The 24,515-nt window shown below is 53.5% G+C and overlaps 3 long non-coding RNA genes across 7 annotated transcripts; all 3 read left to right on the top strand.

Moving 5' to 3' along the window:
- Positions 1 to 3,595: 3,595 nt before the first annotated feature.
- LOC143173732 (uncharacterized) lies at positions 3,596 to 6,219 on the top strand. Of its 2 annotated transcripts, none has more exons than XR_012997742.1 (2): positions 3,596 to 3,816; positions 6,006 to 6,219. It is a non-coding gene; the product is annotated as an uncharacterized LOC143173732 (long non-coding RNA). The 2 variants fall into 2 exon arrangements; XR_012997741.1 differs by lacking the exon at positions 3,596 to 3,816 and adding an exon at positions 4,011 to 4,108.
- A 2,271-nt stretch (positions 6,220 to 8,490) lies between these two features.
- On the top strand, positions 8,491 to 13,641 carry LOC143173731 (uncharacterized). 4 transcript variants are annotated; one of them, XR_012997737.1, is made up of 4 exons: positions 8,491 to 8,544; positions 9,038 to 9,389; positions 9,480 to 9,589; positions 13,072 to 13,641. It is a non-coding gene; the product is annotated as an uncharacterized LOC143173731 (long non-coding RNA). The 4 variants fall into 4 exon arrangements; XR_012997738.1 differs by lacking the exon at positions 13,072 to 13,641 and adding an exon at positions 11,367 to 11,387; XR_012997739.1 differs by lacking the exon at positions 13,072 to 13,641 and adding an exon at positions 9,779 to 9,888.
- Positions 13,642 to 21,790: 8,149 nt separating this feature from the next.
- Positions 21,791 to 24,515, top strand: LOC143173730 (uncharacterized). The gene is made up of 2 exons (XR_012997736.1): positions 21,791 to 21,888; positions 24,302 to 24,515. It is a non-coding gene; the product is annotated as an uncharacterized LOC143173730 (long non-coding RNA).

Consider the following 24,515-nt stretch of genomic DNA (forward strand, 5'->3'; position numbering starts at 1 on the left):
CCATCGCTTTTAAAATTTACTTTCTATGTTTCTGTTTAGTTAGCTGTCCTTATTTTTTAAATTTTTTGCCTTTATTTCCCTAATACCAGTTGCTTTTAATATTGTCTGTGTCTCCGCTTATCCAGTTCACTGTCTGTATTTTAATTTTTTTCTTGTCTGTCCTTTACACCTTTGCTTTTTAAATTTTCTTTCTGTCTGCGTTTTAGTTAGTTGTCCTTCTTTTTAAATTTTTTCCTTTATTTTCTTAATCCTTTTTTAAAATGCCCTCTCTTTGTCTACTTTTATCCCATTCACTGTCTTTATTTTTAATCGTTTCTTGTCTTTCTTTACTGCTGTCACTTTAAAATTTTTTTTCTATGTCTACTTTTATCCAACTCCCTGTTTTTTAATTCTTTCTTGTCTGTTGTGTACCCTGTTCATTTTTAAATTTACTTTATATGTCTCCATTTTAGTTCGCTGTCCCTATTTTTTAATTTTTCCCTTTATTTCCTTAATCTTGTTGGGTTTTATTTTTTTTTTCTACATCTGCTTTTATTTAGTTCCCATCCCTATTTTTTAAATCTTTCTTGTCTGTTGGGTACTCTCTCAATTTTTCAATTTTCCTTCTATGTCTCCGTTTATTTAGTTTGCTGTCCCTGTATTTTAAATTTTTCCTCCTTTGTTGCCTTCGTTTCCCAATTTTTTTCTATGTATACTTTTGTCTAGTTTTCTGTCCCTCTTTTTAAATTTTTTTCTCCTCTACTTTGTGCCCTTTTGCTTTTTAAATTTTCTTTCTACATCTTCTATCCAGCTGTCTATCCCTATTTTGTAGTTCTTTCTTGTCTGTCACATACCGTGTCAGTTTTGATATTTTCTTTGTGTCTCTTATTTTTTTTTCTCTTCTCTCAGTTCATTCCGAGGCTTTAGAGGGTCTCCTCGGCACGGTTTTGTCTCTGGAGTGTAATTTGTACCCCTCTCATTTTGTCAAAACATCTCCTCAGAGCAGTCTTTTTGTCCTCTCCTCCATCTCGCTCGCCTCCAATGGGTCAGCGTCTCCCTTGCGACATCTGTACTCTGTTCAAATCCCCTCCCGAGTACCTTTGTGCCCTCGAGCCCCCTTCTATCTCTCCGGCCACCTCAGCACCCTCTATTTCTGTCACGATGCTTCCTGCGAGCGTCCTTGTGTTCCGTGGCCATCCTTGAGTTCTGCAGCAGCATTTGTATCTTCCTTATTCAGAGACAACTTTTCCTCAGGATTTCATTTTGCCTGAGAGCACTCTTACCTTCCCTCCGCCACGTCGGATGCCTCTGTTCGGTCCTTGGCCTCCTGAGGACATCTGTACTCTGTTCAGATCCCCTCCAGACTTCCTCCTTGTGTCCCTGGGCCTTCTTTGGTCTCTCTGGCCCATTCAGGAGCCCTCTAATGGTGTCACGATGCCTATCGATGCCTTTGACGTTGCCCTTAGCACGCTTTTAGCTTTGTAGGAGACCTCGCACCCCTCTCATTCCCTCAGAAGACTTCTTGAGTCCATATCCGTGAGCCAGCCCAGTTATTTGGTCCTCTCTTCCCTCTAGCCGTGCCTCTAGTCGTTCCCTGGCCTTCTGATGACATGTTTTCTCGGTTCACGTCCCCTCTGGATTTCATCATGTCCCCAGTCCTTTTTGGGTCTCTCTGGCTCCCTCGGGACATTTTTTTCTCCTAGTCACGATGCCTCCCGAGACCCTCCTCATTCTCCACAGCACCTTGTAGCTCTTCATCTCCCTTTCCATCTCTCTTGTTCCATCAGGGCTTGCCATCTTTCTTTGGTACGTAGCGCTCATTTATCTTTCTCTCTGTCATCGAGGGTGTCTCTGTTTGGTTCCTCAGTCGGTCATCTGTAGTTTGCCTAGATGCCCCCCCGAGACTCCAAGGCCCTCGCTGTATCTCCAAGCCTTCTTTTCTTACCCTGACCCCCCCGATTCCTCTGCTCTCTATAACAACGTCATCTGAGTCCTTTCTTATACTCCACAGCACTCTTGTAGGTCCCTTTAGACTTTTTTTGTGTGTGCTTCAGAGCACTGTCTTACTCTTTGCCATTTAGGATGCCTTCGTTCACCCCCCAGCCCCGTGACGACATCTGTACTTTGTTGAAATCCCTGCAGAGTTCCTCACTGTTACCTGTGAGGCTTCTTTGGTCTCTCAGGCCCCCTCAGGACTTCTCCGCTCCCTGTTGCCGAGCTCTCGTGAGACATCCCCTACGCCCCAGAGACCCGCTCTAGCTCGGGAGGGCACTTTGCACCCCTCTTTTCCCCTCAGACCCCTTCCTGAGTCCGCATCTGTTACCCCGGTCGGTCTGTCTGTTCTCTCACCCGTTTGGTGCACCTCTGTTCGGTCCCCTGAGGACATCTGTGCTTTCTTCTATTCCCTTTTGAGCTCATTGCATCCCCGAGACTTCTTTAGTCTCTCCGCCCCCTTCGGGACCTCTCTAATCCCTGTGACGATGCCTCTTGTTCTGTCACAACCTTTTCCGAACCCACCTTGGTGCTCCGCAGCAGTCTGTTTTCTGTCTTATAGTCTGTTTCTGTTTGGTATCTGGTACCCAGAGATGTCTGTTGTCGGCTCGGATGGTCTCTTGAGTTTTTCAGCAGAGGCGATAGCCTCCATCTCTTCTTCTCAACGCAGCTCCTGGGGTGGTTTTTTGTTGCGTTTTGCAATTCACTTTTGTTCTAGCTGCTTAGGTGTTAATTATGCTGCTTCATACAGCTTCTGATACACTTCTTGTATTTCCATGGGCTTTTTGTGTTTTCTGTCCTTTGGGACTCATCCAGTTCTGTTAAGGGAGTCAGTCGGAGAGGCCGTCGAGGCGACTCTGAATCGTCGGTCATTTACAGTAAATAATTTACTTTGCAGCCAGAGATATTTTTGAGAAGGGATTCTTACGGGATCTGGTTCTGCTTTGTCATTCAGTCCTATCCAGAAAGTAGTTCCGGTAGCAGTTAGGTAGCACGTGCGGTCTTGCTAGAAATGAAGTATAACCCCACAGCATTTTGGTTTTTTTGTTTAAATACGAACCTAACGTATGTAATTTTTGATAATGATATTGTTATTGCATTTAACGAGCTACTTTCCCACATAGCTTAGTATGACATCTATCTTACTGTATCTGCGCCCCAGAAAAATTAAGCTAAATTCCCTACCTGGTCACGTTGCTGATGCAATAGATGTCATTTCTAGTAAGGGTTGCCGCCTTTGTTCAGCGCTTTGTAGGCTGTAAACTTAAGATAGATGAGAAAACTCCCTTCCGCTCCTCCGGCCGCCTTTATGTCGTTGGGTGGTTTGTCCCCCCCCCCTTTCCCAGGGGATTGTGGAAAGGGTGGTGGGTGGGTCCCAGCATATATGAGCCACAGCCTCTGGTCAGGGGCCTCATTCTGCTCCTGGGTTTCCATGGGGTCAGCGATCTGCTATTCCTTCAGTCGGTTGCAGCGTTTGAGTGGGTTAAGGTATTTGGGACCTTTTGTCTTTACAGCTTCGTTTATTGGGTAATCTCAGTTGCTGTATGGTACTCTGTCCTGTCTTTTTGAGCTTTCTGGGCTTTTCATATTTTCTGTTTCCTGGTTACAAGTCTTCTTGGTAGGGTTTCTGTAGTTCATTCTTGCAGATAGAGTCTAGTCTTCTTTTTGGTTTCCAGGTCCCTGTAGTGCTCTCTGCTTTTTGCTAGATACCTTCACCAGTGTTTTGCCACAATGAGAGCACCAGAGAGAGGAGCTGAGCGCTGGAGCATCCAGGGACATAGCATCAGACTTCCTTTCACCTTTGCAGGGCTGATCCTGAGGATGTCAAGTACATGGCTCGGTTCTGTATGTATATGTTATGTGGGTGTACTAATCCCTTTTGGAGGGTGTTAGATGGTAAGGATTTGGCTCCGTGTGTTTGGGGAGAAGAGGGGCGGTGGCTCCGTGTGTTTGGGGAGAAGAGGGGCGGTATATTTTGGGGACGCGCGTGGCTGCTCCACCGTGTCGGGGGGGACGCGAGTGTTCCTGTTCTGGTGCGGGGGAAGAGTTGCTGCTCTGTTTTTGGCTTGAGTTGCTGCTGTGTTGGGGGGAGGAGAGCTGGTGTTGTTTTCTTTTGGGGAGAAGGGAGCTCGTCCTGGTATATTTTGGGGACGCGAGTGGCTGCTGCCCCGTGTCGGGGGGGGGGGGGGTCGCGAGTGGCTGCTGCCCCGTGTCGGGGGGGGGGGGGTCGCGAGTGGCTGCTGCCCCGTGTCGGGGGGGGGGGGTCGCGAGTGGCTGCTGCCCCGTGTCGGGGGGGGGGGTCGCGAGTGGCTGCTGCCCCGTGTCCGGGGGGGGTCGCGAGTGGCTGCTGCCCCGTGTCGGGGGGGTCGCGAGTGGCTGCTGCCCCGTGTCGGGGGGGGGACGTGCGTGGGTGCTGCCCCGTGTTTGGGGGGGACGTGCGTGGCTGCTGCCCGGTGTTGGGGGGGGGACGCGACTGGCTGCTGCACCGTGTCAGGGGGGTCGCGAGTGGCTGCTGCCCCGTGTCGGGGGGGGGGGGGTCGCGAGTGGCTGCTGCCCCGTGTCGGGGGGGGGGGGGTCGCGAGTGGCTGCTGCCCCGTGTCGGGGGGGGGGGTCGCGAGTGGCTGCTGCCCCGTGTCGGGGGGGGGGGTCGCGAGTGGCTGCTGCCCCGTGTCCGGGGGGGGTCGCGAGTGGCTGCTGCCCCGTGTCGGGGGGGTCGCGAGTGGCTGCTGCCCCGTGTCGGGGGGGGGGACGCGAGTGGCTGCTGCCCCGTGTCGGGGGGGGGGGCGCGAGTGGCTGCTGCCCCGTGTCGGGGGGGGGACGTGCGTGGGTGCTGCCCCGTGTTTGGGGGGGACGTGCGTGGCTGCTGCCCGGTGTTGGGGGGGGGACGCGACTGGCTGCTGCACCGTGTCAGGGGGGACGCGACTGGCTGCTGCACCGTGTCGGGGGGACGCGACTGGCTGCTGCACCGTGTCGGGGGGGGGGGGGGCGCGAGTGGCTGCTGCACCGTGTTCGGGGGGGGCACGAGTGGCTGCTGCACCGTGTCAGGGGGGACGTGAGTGGCTGCTGCGCCGTGTCGGGGGGGTCGCGAGTGGCTGCTGCCCCGTGTCGGGGGGGGGGACGTGCGTGGCTGCTGCCCGGTGTTGGGGGGGGGACGCGACTGGCTGCTGCACCGTGTCAGGGGGGACGCGACTGGCTGCTGCCCCGTGTTGGGGGGGGGGGCGCGAGTGGCTGCTGCCCCGTGTTGGGGGGGTCGCAACTGGCTGCTGCCCCCGTTTTTTCTGTTCTCAGTCATGATCGTGCTCTGTCTGGTCCCCTGTCCATATTTATCAATTCCTCCCTCTCTGCCCTGTGGCCCGTCTCTTTTCCCCATTTTATTTCTGCCTTTCTCTCTGTCTGGCTCCCTGTCCCTGGTTTTTTAATTCCTCCCTCTCTGCCCTGTCACCCGTGTGATCTTTTGCTTTTCTCCGTCTCTCTCTGGCCAGCTCTCTGTCCCTATTCGTTAATTCCTCCCTCTCCGCCCTGTAGCCTGTTGCTTTTGTCCTTTCTCCATCTCACTGTCTCTGGCTCTGACCCTATTTTAGAATTTCCCCCCTCTTCTTTCTGTACACATTGCTCTTCCTTTTGCTCTCCAGCTCTCTTTTTTCCGGCTCCTTGTCCCTGTTTCTTAATTCTTCCCTCTCTGCCCTGTAGCGTGTAGCTATGTGGTTTGTTTTGTGTTGTTCCCCTTGCCCCTTCCCTTCCCTCCATCCTTTGCTGTCCTGGCTCCCTGCCCCTATGCTTGTTTCCTCCCTCTCTGTCATGCTGCCCATCCCTGTTTTTTTCTGCATCTCCATCCTGCTCCCCACCCTTCTTTATCGGTCTCTGTCCTGCTCCTTCTCCCTCTTTCTGCTGACTCCCTTCCTCTCTCCCTGTTGCTTCTTTCTCCATCTCTGTCAGGCTCCTTGTCCCTATCTTTCTTTGGCTGTCCTGTTCCCTGCCTCACGCTTTCTCACTACACCCCCGCTGTCCAACAGGCTGCCGCTTTTCTTTTCTAGTGGCCTCCGCCTCTGCCCAGCGTTCCATCGCTCCAGGAGCTGACCGACCGACTGTCTGTTCCCCGCCGGACTGACGAGCACGGCTCCAGGAATGACTGCTGAGGTGTCCCAGGGGCAGGGGGAGCATTGGAGGCTCCAAGCCCCGGAGCAGACTTGCTCCCGGGACTTGTTACGTGCATGACTGAATAAACACTCGCCGCCTCCTTTGCCCTCACGGCTGCGTTTGCATTTCCTTTGCACCGGGCGAGGGGCTGTGATGGAGCCCAGGGGCGGGGGTGACGCACGGTGGGGGCTGGGTGATGGCTGCCTGTTCCTGCCGGGCTCCAGCTCTGGGCTTGGGCCAGGGGAGCCCCAGGTGCGGGCAGTGAGGCTGATGGCGACGGCCCCTCCCTGTAAAGGGGCTGTGTTGCCAGAGTAGCTGCAGGCTGTGGGGCTGGTGGTGGGGCTGCTGTGCCCCGGGTGGCCGTGGAGGGGCCGGTGTGAGCCAAGGGAGGAGCGGAGCGGTCGCTGAGCGAGGGGGGCGGCGAGGCCGGCAGGAGGGTCGCGCCGCCTCGGAGCCGGGCGGCAGCGGCCGTCCGGAGCCCCGCTGGGGAACGCGGGGCTGCGCTGGGGGCTGGGCGGGGCTTCCGGGTGCGTCGGCGGGGGGAGAACGGTGTCCCCGCAGGGTGAGGGAGCGGGGACGGCTGCCTCCCGCGGCATGCCGGGAGCTGTAGTCCTGGGGCACGGACTTCCGGTCGGCCATGTTTGTTCCCCGGAGCATGCCGGGAGGTGTAGTCTTCCGTCACTCGGGGACCGGGCGGCCGTGCTGTGTCTGCCGGTGCTTGCCGGGAGGTGTAGTTTTCGCGGACGCGGCTGCCGGGCAGTCGCATGGCTCTCGGGCGCGTGCGGCGCGGCGTAGCCCTTGCTACCGCCGCGGCTCCCGCGGTGGGGCACGAGGTGTAGTTTTGTTGCTGGTTTCGTGTGGTTTTCTGCGGCCTTCCCGCTGCGCCCGGTCCCCGACAAGCCGTGCGGCCGCGCCTCGCGAGCGCATGCCCCTGCCCTTGCTGCTGCCGCCCAGCGACCAAAATGTGGTACTTCAGCTCCAGCGCCGCGAATGCGCTGTCGCGAGGCCGCCCCGCTCGCAATGCCGCCCGGCGACCGAAACGCAGCACTGCAGCAGGGGCGCCGCTCACGCGGAGTTGAGTGCTACACCGCGTTCGCTCCTGCTGCCCGGCGATCCAAAGCCGGTACTGCAGAACGAGCGCCGCGACGCCCGGCTCGCTGCTGCCGCCGGGCGACAATAATGCGGTACTGCAGGTGGGGAACCGTGCATGCCCGATGGCGCGCGACCCCCCCCCGTGCTCGCTGCTGCCCCCTGATGAGCAACTTGCGGCACTGCAGGTGCGGCGCTGTATATGCGGGGTGGCGCATGCCCTCGTGCTCGCTGCTGCCGCCGGGCGGCCAAAATGCGGTACTGCAGGTGGAACGGCGCGCATGCGCGGTGGGGGTGTCACGCCGCGCTCGCTACTGCCTCCCAGCGACCAAGAATCGGTACTGCAGCTCAGGTGCCGCACATGCGCGGTGGCTCGTTCCCGTGCTCGCTCCTGCCTCCCGGTGACAGGAACGTGGTACTGCAGGTGGAACGGCGCGCATGCGCGGTGGGGGTGCCACGCCGCGCTCGCTACTGCCTCCCAGCGACCACAGGTCGGTACTGCAGCTCGGGTGCCGCGCATGCGCAATGGCTCGTTCCCCCGTGCTCGCTGCTGCCTCCCGGTGACAGGAACGTGGTACTGCAGGTGGAACGCCGCGCATGCTGCCGCCACCTGGTGACCAAAAGTCGGTACTGCAGAACGGGCGCCGCGCATGTGCGCTTGAGCACGCTGCCGCGCTGGCTGCTGCCGCCGGGCAACCGAAGCGCGGTAGTGCAGCCCGGGTGCTACGCATGCGCAGTGGCGCGCGGTGGGTGGGTCGCTAAACTGCGCTCTCGCTGCTGCCGCCCAGAGACCAAGATGCGGGACTGCAGCACGGGTGCCGCACATGGGCGGTGGTGCGCGCCCCCGCTGCGTTCGCTGTTGCCGCCCGACAACCAAGGAGCGGTACTGCGGGTAGGCGCTGCGCATGGGCGGCGGCGCCACCGCGCTCCACGTTGCCGTCCGCCGGTAACGGCGATGCGACGCTGCGGTGCTCGCGAGGCGATGCCGCCGCGCTCGTTGCTGCCTCCCGGTAAGGAAACGCCGCTGCCGCCCCACGTGCGCAGCGTCGGCGGCCGCTCGGCGCGCAAAGCGCGGGACCGCGGCGCCGGTGCCGGCCCCGGGCACGCGCCGCCCGGCGGGTTCTCCCTGCTGCTGCCGCCTGGTGGCCGCAGCCCGGTACTGCAGCGCCGCCACTGCCCAGGTACGCAGCAGCGCCGCCGCCGCCTTCCCTGCTGCCCCTGGTGGCCGAAATGCGGTACTGCAGCCCGGCGATCGCACGCCGGCTCTGATCCCTCCGGCGCGCCGTCGGCGTCCTGCGCATGCGCACTGCCCGGCAGCAGCATGGCGGCGCGCTGGCAACCGGTGAGGTGAGTGAGCCCCTTCGGCGCGTGTCTCTTGCCCGATGGCTGCCCGAGGGTGGCGGGACGGGAAGCTTCAAACCGCCTGCTGCGGCAGGCTCCCGATCCACTGCAGGCGAGCCGGGTCAGGTCAGCCCCAGGGACTTACCCGAGAGCTGACAGAAGGGAAGAGGGGAAGGAGGTGGACACCCTCCCAGGCGCAGGGCACCTGCCCAACTCACCAGAGCTCCCTCTGAGCCTCCCCCGGCCCCGCTCGCTCTGTGTAGCTGCCCCCAGCTCCAGCACTTCCCCTGAAGCCTGTCCCATAGCCCCAGGCCGCCCCCAAGCCCTGTAGTGAAGGCCGCAAGCTGGCCCTCGAATGTGCGTGATTCTCCCTTAACGCGGGTGCTGTTACCAGCGCGAGGAAAGAGCGGCATCTCCAGAAGCCCCTGCGGAAGCAGGGGGTCTGGCCAGGGGCCATCTACGGTAATAACGGGTGCTGCTTCTTCTTTCCCTCTCCCAGAGGCCGTGCTGAGGACGCAGTTTTCCATTCCTCCCTTGGGGATGCCGTTGACTGCACCTGCCTCAGGCTTGCGTGGGTTGTCTGCCCGGCCTCGCTTTCCTCGCGGCGTGGGGGCGAAAAGGGACAGGCGGAGCGCTTACTGGCTGTGGACAGGAGCTGCCGCAGCTGAAGCTGGAGAGGCCAGAGAAAGGTTAAGAAGAAGAAACTGAAGGACATCCAGGTGGCAGCTGCCTCCCGCTGCAGGCAAGAGACAGCCTGCCTCTCCGGGTGAGGAAGGATCCTTCTTTGTAGTCCGCAGCAGGTCAGGCTGCCCACATGCACCGCAGGGTCTGTATGCGTCACCAGCAGCATGGTACGGCCGCGTAGTGCGTGAGTGAGCGAGGCTACATGTCTAGGAAGCCTCATCTTGTGAGAGCTGTAAGACACCCATGTATTCTCTTAGGTGGAGGACAGCCAAGCGACCAGAGTTACGGAAGAGGAAGGGAGGAGGGAAGGAGAAAGAAGCGTCCGAACTGGCAAATTCTCCTGGCAGCGCCGAGAGCGAGCGCTGCGGTGAGTCCTGGGCCCTCCCTGCCCCTCCCCTGGCCCCCCCTCTTTCCCACGCTGCTGTGATTTTTATTTCTTTATTTCTTTGTTTCTTTGTTTATTTCTCTTTCTCTCTCTCTTCCTCTGTCCTATTCGCTGTCCATCACTATTTTTTTTCCTCCTCCATCACTTTGTCCTGCTCCCTGTCCTTGTCAGTCTTTCTCTTTGTTCTGCCTCTAGCCTGTCTTTGTTTTCTCCACCTCTGTCCTTTTCCCCGTACCTTTTTCTCTCTGCTCCTCAGTCCTTTTCCCTTGTCTTCTTTTTCTCTTTCTCCCATCCCTCTCTTTTTGTCTGTGACCTTCTGTGCTGTTCCCTTTCCTTTCTTCCTCCAGTTATCTGTTGTCTTACCTGTCCCTCTTTCTCTGCCTCGAATGTTTCTTTCTCCATCTCTGCCCCGCTCCCTGTCCCTTTTCTTTTATTCTGTCCTCCGTTCTCCCCCTAACATTTTTGTCTGTATATCTCCATACCACTGCCTGTCTCGCTATATCCCCCTGCCCAGCTCGCTGCCCCGTTATTCCCCTCTGTCCTGCTCCCTGGCCCTTTTTCTCATCCTGCAGTCCGTCACTGTTTTTTCTTTCTCCGTCTCTTTATCCTGATCTGTCTCCCTCTTCTTTTCCCTCAGTCCCTCTGGCTTGTTCCCTATCTTTTTCTCTCCCTCCCTCCTTCCTTATTCCTCTCATTCAATTTCTCTCCCAATCCATCTGTTCTGCTCCCTGTTCATTATTTTCTCTCTCTTTCCCTCTGTCCTGCTCCCTGATCCTGTTTTTCTTCCGCCATGTCACTGCAGGGCTCCTCATCTCTTTTTTTATTGATTTCTCCATCTCACTGTCCTTTTCCCTGTACCTTTCTTTCTCTGCTCCTCAGTCCTTCTCCCTCATTTTATTTTTCTCTTTCTGTTCCTCTGTCCTGCTCCCCTTTGCTGTATTTTTGTTCTCTGTATTTGCTGCTCCAGTAACGACAGCCGAGTTGTCCCAGGGCAAGGGTGAGTGTACAGGCACTGAGCTCTGGAGCAGACTCACTCCTAGGAATTATACACATTAATGAATAAAACACTTGCTGTCTCCTTTGCACTCATGGCTGCGTTTGTAGTCCTTTGTACTTGGTGAGGGGCTGTCAGAGAGTCCAGTGGAGCAGGTTACATATTGGGTGTAAGGGGCCATGGCTGCAGCTGGAGGAGCCCCAGGTGGGGCCAGTGAGGCTGATGGTGATGGCCCCTCTGTGTAAAAGGGCTGCAGCCCCAGGAGGTGGTCCTGCTGGGCCATGCCTGTCTGAGAATGCTGACGAGCTGCAAGGATGTTTCCAGCTGAGAGGTTCATGGTCAGTTGGAGTCAGGCCCCATCAGGGCACCTCCCAGGGATTTTCTGAGAGCTGGTGGAGAGGAAGGAGGAAGAGGGGCAGGAGATGGCTGCCCACCCCAACCCCGGGTACCTGGAGGCCTTCCCACCCCCTGGAAAGGCGCTGGGTGCCTCCCCAACTCAACAAAGCTCCTCCAGCCCTACTCACCCCGTGCAGCTGCCCCCAGCTCCAGCACCTCCCCTGAAGCCTGTCCTATAGCCACAGACTGCCCCCAAACCCTGTCCTCACAGCAGCACGCTGGCCCTTGAATATGCTTTATTCTCCATAAATGCAGGTGCCATTAGCATCAGTTTGGGGAAAGAGCGGCGTCTCCAGCAGCTCCTGCAGAAGGAGGGGTTCCTACAGTCATCACTCTGCTAACAGTTGCTTGGTTTTTTTCCTCTCCCAGAGGTAGTACTGAGGACTCAGTTGTCAGTTCCTTTCTGGGGATGCTGTTGACTGCAGCCGGCTCAGGTTTGTGTGTGTTGCTTTTGGCCTCATTCTCCTAGTGGCATGGGCGAAAAGGGACAGGCGGAGCACTTACTGGCTGTGGACAGGAACTGCTGTGGCTGAAGCTGGAGAGGCCAGAAAAAGGTAAAGCATAAAATAAAAAGGATCCAGCTGGCAGCTGCCTCCTCCTGCAGATAGGAGACAGCCTGCCTCTCTCCAGGTGAGGAAGGATCCCTTTTAGCATAGTCCTCAGCAGATCCGATCACCAATGTGCACAGCAGGGTCTGTATGCGTAACCAAAAGCACAGTACGGCCATGTAGTGTGTGCACATGTGAGGCTGCATATCTGGGAAGCCTCATATTGTAAGACAGCAATCTATTCTCTTAGGTGGATGACAGTCAAGTGACTGGAGCTACAGAGGAGGAAGAGAGGGGGAGGGAGAGGAAGACATGACCAAACTGTCAAATTCTCCCTGCAGCTCCAAGAGTAGGAGCTGTGGAGAATCCTGGACCCTTGGAGCCGTGTCGTCCCCCTTCTGCATCCCGGTGACTCTCTGCCCCCTCTTCTCTTTCACTGCTGTAATTTTTTTGTTTCCCTGCACCTCTCCCTCTCTCATTCTGCAAGTCCCCCTCTTTCTCTGTTGTTCTACCTCTCAGTTTGCTTTTTCTCTCTGCACTTCTGTCCTGTTCCCTGTCCCTCTTTTTTTTTTTTTTGGTCATTCTCTGTCCTGCAGCCCATCACTATTTTTGTCTTTCTCCATCTATCTGTCTGTCTTCCTATCCCAATTTTTTTTAATTCCTCCCTGCCTGCCCTTTAGCCCTTCACAATTCCCCCCCCCCCCAGCCTCTGGCTCCATGTCCCTATTTTTAAATCCCTCTTTCTCTGCCCTGTATTCTAGATATATGTTGTCTTTCTTAGATTCTCCATTCCAGGTGCCGGTCCCTATGTTTTAATTTCTTCCCTCTCTGTCCCATAGCCCATTTTTGTCTTTATTGTTCTCTCCCTGTCCCTATTCTTTAATTCCTCTGTTTCTCCCCTTCAGCTCATGGAGGTTTTTTGGTATTTCTCAGTTTATCTCTGTCCACCTCACTGTTCCCTTCTTTAATTCCTCCCTCTCTGCCTTGTGGCCTATCACTATTCTTTGTTTTTCTCCATCTCTCTGTCTGGTTCCCTGTCCCTTCCTCCTCTCTGGCCTATAGCTCGTTGCTATTTTTTTCCCCTCTTCCTGTCTCCCCGTGGCTCCCTTTCCCTATTTTTCAATCCCCCCTCTCTGCCCTGTAGCCGGTCGCTGTTGTATTGGGTTTACGTGGCAAGGTTTTGTTAGCTGGGGTGGGGGGGCAGGGGCTGCAGGGGTGGGTTCTGTGAGAAGACACCAGGAGTTACCCCCATGTCAGGCACAGCTGGCTCCAGCTCCAAGATGGATCTGCTGCTGGTCAAAGCTGAGCCCATCAGTAACGCTGGTAGTGCATCTGTGATGGGACATTTAAGAAAGGCTAAAAAGTGCTGTGCAGAAGCTGTGATAGAGAAAATGTGAGTGTGAAACAGCCCTGTAGACACCAAGGTCAGTGAAGAAGGAGGGCGAGGAGGTGCTCCAGGCACCAGAGCAGAGATTCCCCTGCAGCCCGTGGTGAAGACCATGGTGACGCAGGTTGTCCTCCTGCAGCCCATGGAGGTCCACGGTGGAGCAGACATGCACCTGCAGCCTGTGGAGGACCCCATGCCAGAGCAGGTGGATGCGCCTGAAGGAAGCTGTGACCCCCGTGGAGAGCCTGCACTGGAGCAGGCTCCTGTCAGCAGCTGTGGTCCCATGGAGAGGAGCCCACACTGGAGCAGAAAAAGAGCTTGAGGAGGAAGGAGTGGCAGAGACAATGTGTGACTGCAACCCCCGCTCCCTGTCCCCCTGCGCTGCTTGGGGGTAGGATGTAGAGAAGTCAGGAGTGAAGATGAGCCCAGGGTAAAAGAGGGGGGAGGGGGGAAGGTGTGTTTTAGATTTGTTGTTTTTTCTCATTATCCTACTTTGATTTTTGAATGACAGTAAATTAAATTAATTTCCCCAAGTCGAGTCTGTTTTGCCTGTGACAGGAATTGGTGAGTGATCTCTTTGTCCTTATCTCGACCCACAAGCTTTTTTGTTGTATTTTCTCCCCCTGTCTTGTTGAGGAGGGGCAGTGACAGAGCGGCTCGGTGAGCACCTGGCAGCCAGCCAAGGTCAACCCACCACAGTTTCCTTCCATCAGGCTCCCTGTCTCTAATTTTTAATTCTTGCCTATATTTCTTGTACCCTGTTTCTTTTGAAACTTCCTTTCTACCACTCCATCCCTATCTTTTTAATTCTCACATATGTTTCTTGGACCCAGTCACTTGTTACATTTTCTTGCTACCTTTCCCTCTCTCTGTCTCCCTGACCTAATTTTAATTTCTTGCCGGTGTTTCTTGTACCCCGTCACTTTTCAAATTTTCTTCTTACGCTTCCCTCTGTGCAGCTCCATGTACCTATCTTTTAATTCTTGTGGAAGATACTTGTATCCTGTCGCTTGCAAAATTTTCTGTCTCCCTCTATCCGTCTCCCTGTCTGTAATTAATTCTTCCCTCTCTGTTCTGTACCCTGTCACTTTTTAGACTTACTTTCTACATCTCCCTCTTTCTATCTCCCTGTTCCTATTTGCTAGTTCTTGCCTACGTTTCTTGTACCCTGTTGCTTTTTGAAATTTTCTTTCTATGTCTACCTCTATCTGGCTCCCTGTTTCTATTTTTTATTTCTTGCCTATGTTTCTTTTCCCCTACCACTTTAGAATTTTTCCCCATCCCTTGTCTTGTCTCTATCTTGTTGTCTTGCTGGTCCCTTCCGCCTCTTTCTCCTGCTCCCTGTCTCTCTTATTTATTCCTCTGTCTCTTTCTCCCTGTGTTTTTCCCGCAATCTCTCTGCTCTCCCCTCTCTACACCGTTGTCCTGCTCCCTGTCCCTTTCTTGTTCACACAGTCCTGCTTTCTGGCTCCCTGTCCCACACCTCTTATCTATGTCGCTCTGTCCTTCCTCCTGTTTTTCTCTTCCCTTGTCTCCCTCTGTCCTGCTGCATTTGGGCACTGAGCCTTGTAGCCAACTTACTGCCAGGATTTATTATGCGCATTAACGAATAAACTTTTCCTGCTTCCCCTGGATGTGTTTGCAGCCCCTGGGTGCAGAGCTTGTGCCTGTGGACTGGTACAGGGGAGGGGGTGATGGCCCCCTGTTCCCAATGGGCTCTAGCTGTGGGCTGGGGCAGCCCAGGTGAGACCCATGAGGTAAGGATGGGGCTGGGCCAAGGGTTTAAAAAGGCTGCAGGTGGGGATGGGCCAGGGCAGCCCCAGGTGCCGCCCATGAGGCTGAGGATGGGGCTGGCCCTGCTGTGTCAAGGGGTCTGTCTGCTGAGGGGGCTGTCTGGGCATGCCTGCTTGCAGGAGTTGGTTGAGGAGTGAAACCAAGGGGCTTCCACAGGCAGCTGCCTCCAGCAGGGAACGGTTGGTCCCTACAGCGAGGAAGGATCCCTCCCAGCCGTTCCCGACAGAGCACACTTCCGGGACATGGCGCTGGGAGCTCAGTGCCTCTGTTGGCTGCAAGTGTAAGCCACCTTGCATCCGGAAAGCCTCGTGGGAGAGGAGCGTCGAGGCACCCGCCTCCTCCTCCTGGGTGGGTGAGGGTCGGGCAGCCGGCACTGCAGAGGAGGCAGAGGCAGAGAGAGAAGCCTCAGGGTGGTATTGGTCTCCTGCTGGTGCCAGGAACTGTGGTGAGTCGTGAGTCCCCTCGCTTGTGTCCCGGCCCATCTCTGCCACGCTTCTCCAGACTTCTGCCTGCCTCCTTGCCTGTCCCTGCCTCCGTCTCCCTTTCGGGCTGTCCGGTTCCCCAAAGCTTTTTGCTCTTCTGCCAGCACTGCCCTGTACACCGTTACCTTCCTCGTTTCCTTCCTCTGCCTCTCTGATTCACGAATTTGTCCAAGTAGTATATTCTTTATTTGCAGCGTGCTGGATGCACGGGGGATCTCTCCACCTATCATGCATGGCCACAACAAAAGTTACATCTCATTTATACAATTGAGTAATGAATATTCTAATAATGCCTATACATATTCATTATCTAACCACGCCTATCCTCGCTCCTCATGCTAATTAGCTGCTAATTAGTTGCGTCTGCGCAGATCTTCCAAATAATTCTGGGCCGGGGTCCTTGCGGTGAAGGCTGGTAGTCTTCCTCATCCCCTTTCACCTAGTTGGCGCCAGGTTTCGCTGATCTTTGAATATATTGCTGACAGCTTGAAGGTCCTTTATGCTTATCAGACCGTCTCATTATCCACCTTACAACAAACTGTTTTTATAGTTCCTGTGTCTTCTATCTTCAGAAGGTCAGGGTTCTTTATCTTTAGAGGGTCAGGACTAATTGGTATGCACAAACATCTGCTCTTTATCAAACACATGACAGAATATAAATGTAACACAAATTATCTACATATACATGACAGAGTAATGATTTACGTAAACACCTGGTTCACAATAATTGTCTAATTATTTGTCTAAATATATTTCTCTTGTCCTCCATCATCTCCCTTTCCGGCTCCCCACCCGCTATCGTTTCATTCTTCCCATGCTGCCTTCTTCCCCATTGCTTGTGAAGATTGCATTTCCAGGTCTCCCTCTACCCGGCCGCCTGTCTCTGCTGTCAGTGTCGTCTTCTGCTCTGCACCCTGTCACTCTTCCCATGTCCTTTCCCTGTGGCTGTCTATCCGGCTCCCTTTACCAATATTTCACTTCTTAGCCCTGTGGCCATTACCCCGTCGCTTTCTAAATTTTCTCCCTCTGTCTCCATTTATCCAGTTCCTCGTCTGTGTTTTTTATTTTTTCCTGCCTGTCCTCTACTTCATCACTTCTTAAATTTTGTTTTCATGTCTTCATTTATTTAGTTTGCTGACCCTGTATTTTATGTTATTTCTCTCTGTTCTTAATCCCTTTGCTTTTTAAATTTTCTTTCTACGTCTCTGTTTTAGTTTGCCGTTGCTACATTTTAGGGTTTTTTAATTTCCTTAATCCCCATCACCTTTAAAATTTTCTGTCTGCTTTCATTCCATTCACTGTCTTTATTTTTTAGTTATTTCTTGTCTTTCCTTAGTGCAGCCCTTTTAAAATTTTCTTTCTATGTCTCTGTTCTAGTTTGCTGTCCCTATTTCATATTTTTTCCTTTATCTCCCTAATGCCTATTGCTTTTTAAATGTTCGTTCTGTGCCTACTTTTATTCCATTTGCTGTTTTCTTAAAATTATTTCTTGTCTTTCCTCAGTGCTGTCGCTTTTTAATTTTTTTTCCTATGACTCTGTTTTAGTTTGCCATCGCTACTTTTAACTTTTTCCTATTTCCTTAATCCTATTTGCTTCTAAAATTTTCTGTCTGCTTTTATTCCATTCACTGTCTTTATTTTTTAATTACTTCTTGTCTTTCCTTAGTGCCCTCGCTTTTTGAATTTTATTTCTACATCTGTGTTTTAGTTCGCTGTCCCTATTTTCAATGTTTTCCATTTATTTCCCTAATCCCTGTTGCTTTTTCATATTTTCTACCTTTATGCCGTTGGCTTTATTTAGTTCTCTCTCTTTTCTTTTAATTTTTTCTCTTCTTTCCTTAGTGCTGTCGCTTTTTAGATTTTCTTTCTACGTCTCTGTTGTAGTTCGCTGTTGCTATCTTTAAATTTTTTCCTTATTTCCTTAATCTTTCTTTCTTTCTTCCTTTATCCTGTTTGCTGTTTTTATTTCTTCATCATTTCTTGTCTTGCCTTAGTGCTCACATTTTAAAATTTTGTTTCCATGGCTGTGTTTTCATTTGCTATCATTATTGTTTAATTGTTTCCTCTCTTAATCCCTTGGCTTTTAAGATGTTGCTTCTCTGTCTTTCTTTATCTAGTTTGCTGTCTTTATTTTTAGTTCTTTCCCGTCCGTCCTGTACCTCATCCCTTTTTATGTTTTCCTTCTATGCCTACTTTTGTCAAGCTCCCTATCTGGATTTTTTTATTTCCTGCCTGTCATGTATCCCATCACTTTAAAAATTTACTTTGTATGTCTCCATTTATTTAGTTTGTTGTCCCTATTCTTTAATTTTTTTTCTTCACTTCTCCTAGTCCTTGTTGCTTTTACAATGTTCTGTGTCTACTTTTACCCCCTTTGATGTCTTAAGTTTTGAATTATTTCTTGTCTTTCCTTAGTGCCACCTTTTTAAATATTTTCTCTTAGTCTCCATTCTAGTTTGCTGTCCCTGTTTTTTAATCTTTTCCTCTCTTATTCCCGTTGCTTTTAAAATTTTTTACATCTATTCTTATTTAGTTTTCTGCCTCTATTTTTTATCTTTTCCTCTCTTAATCGCCATCGCTTTTAAAATTTACTTTCTATGTTTCTGTTTAGTTAGCTGTCCTTATTTTTTAAATTTTTTGCCTTTATTTCCCTAATACCAGTTGCTTTTAATATTGTCTGTGTCTCCGCTTATCCAGTTCACTGTCTGTATTTTAATTTTTTTCTTGTCTGTCCTTTACACCTTTGCTTTTTAAATTTTCTTTCTGTCTGCGTTTTAGTTAGTTGTCCTTCTTTTTAAATTTTTTCCTTTATTTTCTTAATCCTTTTTTAAAATGCCCTCTCTTTGTCTACTTTTATCCCATTCACTGTCTTTATTTTTAATCGTTTCTTGTCTTTCTTTACTGCTGTCACTTTAAAATTTTTTTTCTATGTCTACTTTTATCCAACTCCCTGTTTTTTAATTCTTTCTTGTCTGTTGTGTACCCTGTTCATTTTTAAATTTACTTTATATGTCTCCATTTTAGTTCGCTGTCCCTATTTTTTAATTTTTCCCTTTATTTCCTTAATCTTGTTGGGTTTTATTTTTTTTTTCTACATCTGCTTTTATTTAGTTCCCATCCCTATTTTTTAAATCTTTCTTGTCTGTTGGGTACTCTCTCAATTTTTCAATTTTCCTTCTATGTCTCCGTTTATTTAGTTTGCTGTCCCTGTATTTTAAATTTTTCCTCCTTTGTTGCCTTCGTTTCCCAATTTTTTTCTATGTATACTTTTGTCTAGTTTTCTGTCCCTCTTTTTAAATTTTTTTCTCCTCTACTTTGTGCCCTTTTGCTTTTTAAATTTTCTTTCTACATCTTCTATCCAGCTGTCTATCCCTATTTTGTAGTTCTTTCTTGTCTGTCACATACCGTGTCAGTTTTGATATTTTCTTTGTGTCTCTTATTTTTTTTTCTCTTCTCTCAGTTCATTCCGAGGCTTTAGAGGGTCTCCTCGGCACGGTTTTGTCTCTGGAGTGTAATTTGTACCCCTCTCATTTTGTCAAAACATCTCCTCAGAGCAGTCTTTTTGTCCTCTCCTCCATCTCGCTCGCCTCCAATGGGTCAGCGTCTCCCTTGCGACATCTGTACTCTGTTCAAATCCCCTCCCGAGTACCTTTGTGCCCTCGAGCCCCCTTCTATCTCTCCGGCCACCTCAGCACCCTCTATTTCTGTCACGATGCTTCCTGCGAGCGTCCTTGTGTTCCGTGGCCATCCTTGAGTTCTGCAGCAGCATTTGTATCTTCCTTATTCAGAGACAACTTTTCCTCAGGATTTCATTTTGCCTGAGAGCACTCTTACCTTCCCTCCGCCACGTCGGATGCCTCTGTTCGGTCCTTGGCCTCCTGAGGACATCTGTACTCTGTTCAGATCCCCTCCAGACTTCCTCCTTGTGTCCCTGGGCCTTCTTTGGTCTCTCTGGCCCATTCAGGAGCCCTCTAATGGTGTCACGATGCCTATCGATGCCTTTGACGTTGCCCTTAGCACGCTTTTAGCTTTGTAGGAGACCTCGCACCCCTCTCATTCCCTCAGAAGACTTCTTGAGTCCATATCCGTGAGCCAGCCCAGTTATTTGGTCCTCTCTTCCCTCTAGCCGTGCCTCTAGTCGTTCCCTGGCCTTCTGATGACATGTTTTCTCGGTTCACGTCCCCTCTGGATTTCATCATGTCCCCAGTCCTTTTTGGGTCTCTCTGGCTCCCTCGGGACATTTTTTTCTCCTAGTCACGATGCCTCCCGAGACCCTCCTCATTCTCCACAGCACCTTGTAGCTCTTCATCTCCCTTTCCATCTCTCTTGTTCCATCAGGGCTTGCCATCTTTCTTTGGTACGTAGCGCTCATTTATCTTTCTCTCTGTCATCGAGGGTGTCTCTGTTTGGTTCCTCAGTCGGTCATCTGTAGTTTGCCTAGATGCCCCCCCGAGACTCCAAGGCCCTCGCTGTATCTCCAAGCCTTCTTTTCTTACCCTGACCCCCCCGATTCCTCTGCTCTCTATAACAACGTCATCTGAGTCCTTTCTTATACTCCACAGCACTCTTGTAGGTCCCTTTAGACTTTTTTTGTGTGTGCTTCAGAGCACTGTCTTACTCTTTGCCATTTAGGATGCCTTCGTTCACCCCCCAGCCCCGTGACGACATCTGTACTTTGTTGAAATCCCTGCAGAGTTCCTCACTGTTACCTGTGAGGCTTCTTTGGTCTCTCAGGCCCCCTCAGGACTTCTCCGCTCCCTGTTGCCGAGCTCTCGTGAGACATCCCCTACGCCCCAGAGACCCGCTCTAGCTCGGGAGGGCACTTTGCACCCCTCTTTTCCCCTCAGACCCCTTCCTGAGTCCGCATCTGTTACCCCGGTCGGTCTGTCTGTTCTCTCACCCGTTTGGTGCACCTCTGTTCGGTCCCCTGAGGACATCTGTGCTTTCTTCTATTCCCTTTTGAGCTCATTGCATCCCCGAGACTTCTTTAGTCTCTCCGCCCCCTTCGGGACCTCTCTAATCCCTGTGACGATGCCTCTTGTTCTGTCACAACCTTTTCCGAACCCACCTTGGTGCTCCGCAGCAGTCTGTTTTCTGTCTTATAGTCTGTTTCTGTTTGGTATCTGGTACCCAGAGATGTCTGTTGTCGGCTCGGATGGTCTCTTGAGTTTTTCAGCAGAGGCGATAGCCTCCATCTCTTCTTCTCAACGCAGCTCCTGGGGTGGTTTTTTGTTGCGTTTTGCAATTCACTTTTGTTCTAGCTGCTTAGGTGTTAATTATGCTGCTTCATACAGCTTCTGATACACTTCTTGTATTTCCATGGGCTTTTTGTGTTTTCTGTCCTTTGGGACTCATCCAGTTCTGTTAAGGGAGTCAGTCGGAGAGGCCGTCGAGGCGACTCTGAATCGTCGGTCATTTACAGTAAATAATTTACTTTGCAGCCAGAGATATTTTTGAGAAGGGATTCTTACGGGATCTGGTTCTGCTTTGTCATTCAGTCCTATCCAGAAAGTAGTTCCGGTAGCAGTTAGGTAGCACGTGCGGTCTTGCTAGAAATGAAGTATAACCCCACAGCATTTTGGTTTTTTTGTTTAAATACGAACCTAACGTATGTAATTTTTGATAATGATATTGTTATTGCATTTAACGAGCTACTTTCCCACATAGCTTAGTATGACATCTATCTTACTGTATCTGCGCCCCAGAAAAATTAAGCTAAATTCCCTACCTGGTCACGTTGCTGATGCAATAGATGTCATTTCTAGTAAGGGTTGCCGCCTTTGTTCAGCGCTTTGTAGGCTGTAAACTTAAGATAGATGAGAAAACTCCCTTCCGCTCCTCCGGCCGCCTTTATGTCGTTGGGTGGTTTGTCCCCCCCCCCTTTCCCAGGGGATTGTGGAAAGGGTGGTGGGTGGGTCCCAGCATATATGAGCCACAGCCTCTGGTCAGGGGCCTCATTCTGCTCCTGGGTTTCCATGGGGTCAGCGATCTGCTATTCCTTCAGTCGGTTGCAGCGTTTGAGTGGGTTAAGGTATTTGGGACCTTTTGTCTTTACAGCTTCGTTTATTGGGTAATCTCAGTTGCTGTATGGTACTCTGTCCTGTCTTTTTGAGCTTTCTGGGCTTTTCATATTTTCTGTTTCCTGGTTACAAGTCTTCTTGGTAGGGTTTCTGTAGTTCATTCTTGCAGATAGAGTCTAGTCTTCTTTTTGGTTTCCAGGTCCCTGTAGTGCTCTCTGCTTTTTGCTAGATATCTTCACCAGTGTTTTGCCACAATGAGAGCACCAGAGAGAGGAGCTGAGCGCTGGAGCATCCAGGGACATAGCATCAGACTTCCTTTCACCTTTGCAGGGCTGATCCTGAGGATGTCAAGTACATGGCTCGGTTCTGTATGTATATGTTATGTGGGTGTACTAATCCCTTTTGGAGGGTGTTAGATGGTAAGGATTTGGCTCCGTGTGTTTGGGGAGAAGAGGGGCGGTGGCTCCGTGTGTTTGGGGAGAAGAGGGGCGGTATATTTTGGGGACGCGCGTGGCTGCTCCACCGTGTCGGGGGGGACGCGAGTGTTCCTGTTCTGGTGCGGGGGAAGAGTTGCTGCTCTGTTTTTGGCTTGAGTTGCTGCTGTGTTGGGGGGAGGAGAGCTGGTGTTGTTTTCTTTTGGGGAGAAGGGAGCTCGTCCTGGTATATTTTGGGGACGCGAGTGGCTGCTGCCCCGTGTCGGGGGGGGGGGTCGCGAGTGGCTGCTGCCCCGTGTCGGGGGGGGGGTCGCGAGTGGCTGCTGCCCCGTGTCGGGGGGGGGGACGTGCGTGGGTGCTGCCCCGTGTTTGGGGGGGACGTGCGTGGCTGCTGCCCGGTGTTGGGGGGGGGGACGCGACTGGCTGCTGCCCCGTGTCAGGGGGGACGCGACTGGCTGCTGCACCGTGTCGGGGGGGACACGCAACTGGCTGCTGCCCCGTGTTCGGGGGGGATGCGAGTGGCTGCTGTACCGTGTTGTGAGGGGGGGTCGCGAGTGGCTGCTGCCCCGTGTCGGGGGGGGGGGGGTCGCGAGTGGCTGCTGCCCCGTGTCGGGGGGGGGGACGCGAGTGGCTGCTGCCCCGTGTCGGGGGGGGGGGGGTCGCGAGTGGCTGCTGCCCCGTGTCGGGGAGGGGGGGGCGTGAGTGGCTGCTGCACCGTGTTCGGGGGGTACGCGAGTGGCTGCTGCCCCGTGTCGGGGGGGGGGACGTGCGTGGGTGCTGCCCCGTGTCTGGGGGGGACGTGCGTGGCTGCTGCCCGGTGTTGGGGGGGGGACGCGAGTGGCTGCTGCACCGTGTCAGGGGGGACGCGACTGGCTGCTGCACCGTGTTCGGGGGGGATGCGAGTGGCTGCTGCCCCGTGTCGGGGGGGGGACGCGAGTGGCTGCTGCACCGTGTCGGGGGGGGGACGCGACTGGCTGCTGCCTCGTGTCAGGGGGGACGCGACTGGCTGCTGCCCCGTGTCAGGGGGGACGCGACTGGCTGCTGCCCCGTGTCGGGGGGGGGGGGTCGCGAGTGGCTGCTGCCCCGTGTCGGGGGGGGGGGGTCGCGAGTGGCTGCTGCCCCGTGTTCGGGGGGGATGCGAGTGGCTGCTGTACCGTGTCGGGGGGGGGGGGGCGTGAGTGGCTGCTGCACCGTGTTCGGGGGGGACGCGAGTGGCTGCTGCACCGTGTCGGGGCCGGGACGCGACTGGCTGCTGCCCCGTGTTCGGGGGGGATGCGAGTGGCTGCTGTACCGTGTCGGGGGGGGGGGGCGTGAGTGGCTGCTGCACCGTGTCGGGGGGGGGTCGCGAGTGGCTGCTGCACCGTGTCGGGGGGGGGTCGCGAGTGGCTGCTGCCCCGTGTCGGGGGGGGGACGTGCGTGGGTGCTGCCCCGTGTCTGGGGGGGACGTGCGTGGCTGCTGCCCGGTGTTGGGGGGGGGACGCGACTGGCTGCTGCACCGTGTCGGGGGCGGGACGCGACTGGCTGCTGCCCCGTGTTCGGGGGGGACGCGAGTGGCTGCTGCACCGTGTCGGGGGGGGGACGCGAGCGGCTGCTGCACCGTGTCGGGGGGGGGACGCGAGTGGCTGCTGCCCGGTGTTGGGGGGGGGACGCGAGCAGCTGCTGCCCCGTGTCAGGGGGGTCGCAACTGGCTGCTGCACCGTGTCTGGGGGGGACGCGAGCGGCTGCTGCACCGTGTTGGGGGGGGGACGCGAGTGGCTGCTGCCCCGTGTCAGGGGGGACGCGAGTGGTTGTTGCACCGTGTCTGGGGGGTCGCGAGTGGCTGCTGCCCCGTGTTGGGGGGGTCGCAACTGGCTGCTGCCCCCGTTTTTTCTGTTCTCAGTCGTGATCGTGCTCTGTCTGGTCCCCTGTCCATATTTATCAATTCCTCCCTCTCTGCCCTGTGGCCCGTCTCTTTTCCCCATTTTATTTCTGCCTTTCTCTCTGTCTGGCTCCCTGTCCCTGGTTTTTTAATTCCTCCCTCTCTGCCCTGTCGCCCGTGCGATCTTTTGTTTTTCTCCGTCTGTCTCTGGCCAGCTCTCTGTCCCTATTCGTTAATTCCTCCCTCTCCGCCCTGTAGCCTGTTGCTTTTGTCCTTTCTCCATCTCACTGTCTCTGGCTCTGACCCTATTTTAGAATTTCCCCCCTCTTCTTTCTGTACACATTGCTCTTCCTTTTGCTCTCCAGCTCTCTTTTTTTTTTTTTTTTTTTCCTGGCTCCCTGTCCCTGTTTCTTAATTCTTCCCTCTCTGCCCTGTAGCGTGTAGCTATGTGGTTTGTTTTGTGTTGTTCCCCTTGCCCCTTCCCTTCCCTCCATCCTTTGCTGTCCTGGCTCCCTGCCCCTATGCTTGTTTCCTCCCTCTCTGTCATGCTGCCCATCCCTGTTTTTTTCTGCATCTCCATCCTGCTCCCCACCCTTCTTTATCGGTCTCTGTCCTGCTCCTTCTCCCTCTTTCTGCTGACTCCCTTCCTCTCTCCCTGTTGCTTCTTTCTCCATCTCTGTCAGGCTCCTTGTCCCTATCTTTCTTTGGCTGTCCTGTTCCCTGCCTCACGCTTTCTCACTACACCCCCGCTGTCCAACAGGCTGCCGCTTTTCTTTTCTAGTGGCCTCCGCCTCTGCCCAGCGTTCCATCGCTCCAGGAGCTGACCGACCGACTGTCTGTTCCCCGCCGGACTGACGAGCACGGCTCCAGGAATGACTGCTGAGGTGTCCCAGGGGCAGGGGGAGCATTGGAGGCTCCAAGCCCCGGAGCAGACTTGCTCCCGGGACTTGTTACGTGCATGACTGAATAAACACTCGCCGCCTCCTTTGCCCTCA

This window comes from Aptenodytes patagonicus, unplaced genomic scaffold (assembly GCF_965638725.1).
Source record: "Aptenodytes patagonicus unplaced genomic scaffold, bAptPat1.pri.cur scaffold_195, whole genome shotgun sequence".
Classification (NCBI taxonomy): domain Eukaryota; kingdom Metazoa; phylum Chordata; class Aves; order Sphenisciformes; family Spheniscidae; genus Aptenodytes; species Aptenodytes patagonicus.